Here is a 6,837-nt window from a genome sequence, read left to right on the forward strand (position 1 = left end):
AAAGAAAGAAAGAAAGAAAGAAAGAAAGAAAGAAAGAAAGAAAGAAAGAAATAGAGATGGGGCACCTGGGTGGCTCAGTCAGTTGGGTGTCCAGCTTCAACTCAGGTCATGGTCTCACAGCTTGTGGGTTCAAGCCTGCATCGGGCTGTGTGCTAACAGCTCAGAACCTAGAGCCTGCTTCAGATTCTGTGTCCCTCTCTCACTCTGCCCCTCCCACACTCATGCTCTGTCTCTGTCTGTCTGTTTGTCTGTCTCTGTCTCTTTCTCATAAATAAAAAACACTAAATAAAGTAAAAAACAAAAAATTTAAAAAAAAGAAATAGAGATACATCCTCGTTGAATACCCAAAGATAAGAACTCTGCCACATAAAAGCAGTCTCTTTTCTTTTCAAAATACATCTGGAATGGATAAAAGAATAACAGGAAAAGAACTGGGTGAAAACAGCCAGCCAAAATATGGGTCTTCAATGAGAGAGGGTCATAACTGAGTTATAGAGATAAAGGGCAGGAAAAGAACTAAGGGACAATAGCAAGATCGGAGCATGGAAACGTAAGAGACAATTACAGTTCTTTTTTTTTTTCAATATATGAAATTTATTGTCAAATTGGTTTCCATACAACACCCAGTGCTCATCCCAAAAGGTGCCCTACTCAATACCCATCACCCACCCTCCCCTCCCTCCCTCAGTTTGTTCTCAGTTTTTAAGAGTCTCTTATACTTTGCCTCTCTCCCACTCTAACCTCTTTTTTTTCCCTTCCCCTCCCCCATGGGTTTCTGTTAAGTTTCTCAGGATCCACAATTACAGTTCTTTAAAGATGAAAATCTGCCAGAAATAAATTATCAGAGGTCCAACTCAGTGGTGGTTTTTGACTGAGTACAACTTCATGTTACACCAGTGAAACAATTTACATACAAAGAGATATACCTGAGGACCTGCTCACTCTCACAAAGTTAACTGGTGGGAGGGTCCACAGAGGATCAAGAACACCTGGCTCCATTGAAAGTTATTTGCCTTAAATAGAACTTTTTATTTGTTCTATATGTATTCATTATCTATTTATGCAATAACAAATTACTGGAAACCTGGTAGTTTTAAAACACACCAATGTGACATCTCACAGTTCTGCAGATGAGAAGGCCAAAATGGGTCTTCCGAGCTAGAATCAAGGTGTCGGCAGAGCTGCATTCCTTCCAGAAGACCTAGGAGAGAATTCATGGCCCTCCTTCTTCCAAGGATGCCTGCATTCTTTGCTTCATGACCCCTCCCTCCCTCTTCATGGTACAGCACTCCAAACTCAGCAACTGTCATCACCTCTCCTCTCTGACTCTGTCCATCCTGCCTTCACCTTGTAAGGTATATGCCGTGTGATTACATGGGGCTGACTCAGATAATCCAGTATAATTTGCCCATCTCAAAATTCTTAATCACATCGACAAAGTCCCTTGTGCCACGTAAAGTAACATATATTCACAGTCTCGGGGATTAAGACATGGACGCCTTCAAGACTATTATTCTGTACACTTCTCACAAGTGAACAAATAATTTTAGTGGGAAAAGGAAGACCTTATCACTAACCAGTGAATCAGATGGAGGAAATTTCAGAGAGCCTGTCAAGAACATGGAAGAGATATTAAAGGATGAAGGACAGATGGTGCATCCAGACCTTTCCTCTGAAACTACACATAAGACACTTCTGACTCCAAACACATCTAGGACCAAGTCTGGCCAACTAATATCCACCAATAATAAGGAACCTATCCTGGGATTATCCCAAGATAATCAGCCAACCAACGTGTTCTGGAAAAACTGGGTATATACTTTAGTCCTGAGTGGTTCTCTGAATGACTTTGAGATGATTTTCAGTCATGAATTTAGTAAATATTTTTGAGGACCCACAATGCCAAGCACCATTCCACACATTGAGGTTACAGCATAGGCAAGATTTTCTGCTTCTGTGAAGTTGATATTCATGTCATAAAATTCAATTTTGGTCTGTTACATACAGAGTCTTTTCTCTAGAAAGGATAAGAACCCTTGAAGAAACACTGTAATTCATCAAATACTGGGGAGTCTCAAACACTCTGCTTCCTTCTAGTTCAATGTCCACATTCACAGAATCTCTTCTCAGTATCCTGACTTTTTATATGAATTTTTACATCTTTGATATCTATCACACTAATTTTTCAGTGACTTTCTAATAAACATACATGGATTTTACCTCCCCAAATATATTATAAGACACTTGGAGCAAGTTTTGTGTATCACAGTTGTTTGTACTGACTGAAGAGCAGCTCAGAAATTATGTTGGCTGTATTTTGTAACTTACACATTCATTCATTCAACAAGTATTTTTGTATCAGTTATCAGGACAATTTTAAGTAACAGTCACTTAAACCATTAAATGATTTGACTTAAAACCAAACCTCGATATCACGAACTATGAACTTACTAATAAAATTTTTTTCTACGGAGTGAGCAGAAAAATAAGGCAAAAAACATTCCTTATGATCACTAAGTAAAACAGTGTGTTAGCCAAAACTTTTCTGAGTCTTCTTTGGAAGGAGGAGTATGAAATAGGAATGCAATGAGAATATACTATGAGACAAAAATATAAGTGGTGCTTCCTCCAAATTGTAATGTGAACAGCAAAAAAAAATAACAAGTGAGAAGATAAAAGAAATACTGCTAAACCTGCCTATTAATAAAAATTTAAGGAATAGGGTTAGCAAAATCAGCAAAGGATTTATTGGGTCATTCAGGAAAAAAAACTATGTGATCTTTGTAAAGTTTACATAAATAGAGAGTCTAGCACAAGGGCAAAAAGGACAATTTTGGAGAAAAAGAAACTTACATTTTAAAAATCAGAAATTGATAGAAATGACAACAAGGAAGGCAATGGGAAATTGGGTTTTTGAATGCAGCAAGAATTCGAGATGGTCAATTAGATGGGAAAATATGTTAAACAGTAAGAAATGGCAGACTGGGAGCTTGTTCAGATATACAGTCTCAAAAGCCCCAATGCTCAGAATTCCTTCCTACTAGCACCTAGCATTAGAGTCGCGTTCTTTTTGACTAACATACTGCATCCCCTAGTTTTACTTACATTGCTAAGGGAAAGGTGCTGCATTAAGGTATTAGAGACAAACAAGGAAGTTACCAGATGGCTTTCCTCAGCTGAGATATTGTGTATGCAAGAAGTAAGTTTTCACAGTGAAGAAATAACAGATTCATTTATGCCTCATTCAACACCAAAGAAGGATGAGCTTAGATAGGTTGCTGCAGAAGTCAGGGAAAAACACAGATCAGCTCAGGAGGAGAGGGCCAGACCCCAGGAATGAGAGCTAACGCTGAGAAAAGAAGGATAAACGGGTTCAAAGACAAAATGTACCTACTTTACATCCCTTAAAGAACAAAAAAGAAAAATTACTACAAATAACAAATAGGAAATCTGGAAACTTACTCAGCTCCTGTCTTCAAGTATTCAGATTTCTTGAGTATCTCTCCAGTGGCTCTGAGATACAGTCTCTGAATGGCCTCTAGAGGAAGGTCCTAGGTTCAGTCACTTTGAGATATCACAGGCCTTCCATGGAAACAGGGCTGCTCCTCTAAGGCCATTGCCATTAGAAGATATTCCACTTTGCGTTCTCTACTTGTGGTCTAGCTATTTCTCTCAAGAATCATGACAAGAATTACAGCCATCATTTCATTTAGACTATGTAAATGATCATGGTATGCAGTAAATTCAGATTCTGCAGCATTTAATGGAATCATCATCTAATGTCTTGATTTATATGGAATTAGAATTGGGCAACCTCTTAGAATAGACTCATGGGAATTTTACATTTTAAAATTTTGTGGGGAAGAAAAACAGAGAGATGCTCATTATGCCCAATGAATAAAATCACTCAGTTGGAAGAGATCTAAAAATGTGTTCTGACCCAGTTCTTTTCTTCGGTTTCTCCACCCAGGACATGGTGGTTTCTCTACAGTTTACCTGGTTTGAAAATTCATTTTCTTCCTTGGTGTCCCACTTTTTATTAACATAGCAATCCAAAGATTCATCCTTACAAAAAGAAAACCTCTCATTCTTTCAAGTAAACCGATGTCCACTTGATTCTTTCTCTGTGAATAGAAAGACATTGTCAGCACTCTCTCAGATAAATGTTTATTATCCTTGATCTTGGGAGAAGCAAATAAACATCACTCGTCTGTACCCTCTAGATTACCCACCTCCAGTCCTTTAGTCTTCCTTCATAGGATCATCTTCTATCCCTTCATCTTTGGCGCTATTTCACCACGAAATCACCGCCATTTCACCATAAAACATCTCACTGGAGGGACCTAGAAAAAAATTCTAACAAAAGTTTAAAGAATATAAACAAAAACGGGAGGATCGATTACTGGTTGTTAAAGATGATACATTTAGTTTCCTACTTTTTTCTCCATCCTTCCACCACCTAGTTTTAACCTACACTACATTAGTTTAGTTTAAGGTGAGTTAGATGCCTAGATACTTTTCTTCAAGCAGGTTTTCTATTATCCTTTCTCCATCTTGATTCTATGAACTTGGGGGTGTGTTTAATGTCACTTATCACTTCTACCTAATGAACTTTCTCTCATATTTGAGTTCCCTGAAGATAAAGGTAAAGCAAGCTTGTTATCACGACCGCACACATATTTGTATTTACTTTGCGTACTAATAACTCTCCCTAAAGACCCCTTGGTACAGTTAACAATTCAGCCTGAATCCTGGGCCTGACCACAGTGTGGATTCCAGACTCTGCAGTGTATCTGCATTCTCACCCCCTGAATCTCCAAGTCATTTCCAAGTCCTTATTAAAACTTAAGGTTAATTCAGTTTTTCATGTTGACAACCATTCATGTTTATTTCCTGCTCTACTCATCATCTCCCCACCACTAACACATGTTTCTTTCTGCCTCTGGGCAAAAGCTAATTGAAATACACAAAAGCAAACCCTTACCTGAGTTTTCCTCCTGACTGAAGTTTACCTAGTTTGATCTTTCTCCTGTTGTCTATTTCATTCCATCCTTCCCTTGGAGCTATTCTCAGACTATAATCTCAAGCACACAGGAGGTGTATAAATGTATCTATATATGGAACACATAGCTAATTAACTGAACTGAAGGATAGTGACCAACTAATGTTATCCTGACCTGGGACTGCAAAACTAAAGTCAATTAGTCAAGGAAATTGCCTGCTAAAAAATATATTCATTGTGATCCAAGCAACAAAGGGAAGTGTTATAAATGAGTCAGGTGAGGGGCAAATGACACTAGATTATTTAAGAAGATCATCTCTGTTATATGGTTTGCTACTTTAAATCCTATCATCAATAATAAAAGCTTACTTAGGTAATTTGATAATATTCACCTTCTGAGAATGTTATGCAAATTGCATAGAACAGCTTGATAAATATCAATTTCCCTGCATTTAAATGAACTAGGGAACTGAAAGAAAAGGTGAAAATTTTTAAGTAAAAAAATAGCTACACAAGTAACATCTCACTTCTTTTTCATTAGGATCACATAATAAAGCAACTGAGCAAGTTTAACATCACTAGGGATGACGTGTATATTACGTACCCCTGGTATGATTTATAGTATTCTTTTCAAAAACCCAGAATCCCAGTCAAATTATGAAGAAAAAATTCAGACAAACCCAAATTGAGAGGACATTCTACAAAATATCTGACCAATATTCCTGAAAGCTGTCAACACCATGGAAAACCAGGTAAGACTATGAAACTCAAGAAACCAGAGATTGCTAAGGAATCATGACAGCTAAATGTCTTGTTTCCTTGATTGAACTCTAGAAAAGAAAAGGGTAAAATGAAAAAACTGGTGAAATCTGAATAACGTCTATCATTAGTTAATAGGCATGTACCACTGTTGATCTCTCCGTGTACCACAGAAATGTAAGATGATAACATTAGAAGAAACTGAAACTGATACTGGGTGAAGGCCATATGGGAACTCCCCGGACAACCTTTGCAACTTCTCTGTAAATCTAAAATTCTCCCAAAGTAAAAGCTCTATTTAAATGAACCAAAGAGGGTACCTGGATGGCTCAGTCTGTTAAGCGTCTTAACTCTTGATTTTGGCTCAGGTCACAATCTCACAGTTTCTAGGTTCAAGCCCTGCTTGGAAACGTGCATTGAGCTCTAAATGGGGTTCTGTACTTAACAGAGCAGAGCTGCTTGGGATTCTCTCTCTCCCTCTTTCTGCTCCTTCCCCAATCTCTCACTCTCTCTCAATAAATAAACTTTAAAAAATAAATAAGTGAAACAAAAGATCAAAAAAGAAACGTAAAATTGGGGCCAAATATATTTATTAAGTGAAAATCATTCAGGAATGTTGAAGCTCTGACAGACATTCAAGATACAAAGTGAAAGATATACTGGTACACATTAGTGAAAACTCAACAGTCCAATGGAGATGTAAGACTTAGCAAATGAGGACACAAGATCTAAAATGATAGATGGCAACAAAAGACAAGGAGCCTGGCAACTTAAACTCGGAATTTAGATCTTCCATATAGTCCCTTTATGGTCTTGAACTAATTAACTAATTTTCCAGTACCTGAAACTTTTTAAAATAGGGAGAATCTATGAGATGATGTTTACTTTACTTGAAAAATTTAACAACCGTGCGACCCTCCCAAGTTGAATTTTAATAATTTTCCATGTTACTGCATGTGCTATATAAGCAATCTTTCAGCTCTGAGGTATCTTTCTATACTCTGTTAGGATGCAGGCACTGAGGCTCTGCAAACTCCTTTCTTTCTTGCCAGCTCTGCCCTTAGAGGGCACTAGAG

Source organism: Panthera uncia (genome assembly GCF_023721935.1).
Source record: "Panthera uncia isolate 11264 chromosome B3 unlocalized genomic scaffold, Puncia_PCG_1.0 HiC_scaffold_1, whole genome shotgun sequence".
Taxonomy (NCBI): Eukaryota; Metazoa; Chordata; class Mammalia; order Carnivora; family Felidae; genus Panthera; species Panthera uncia.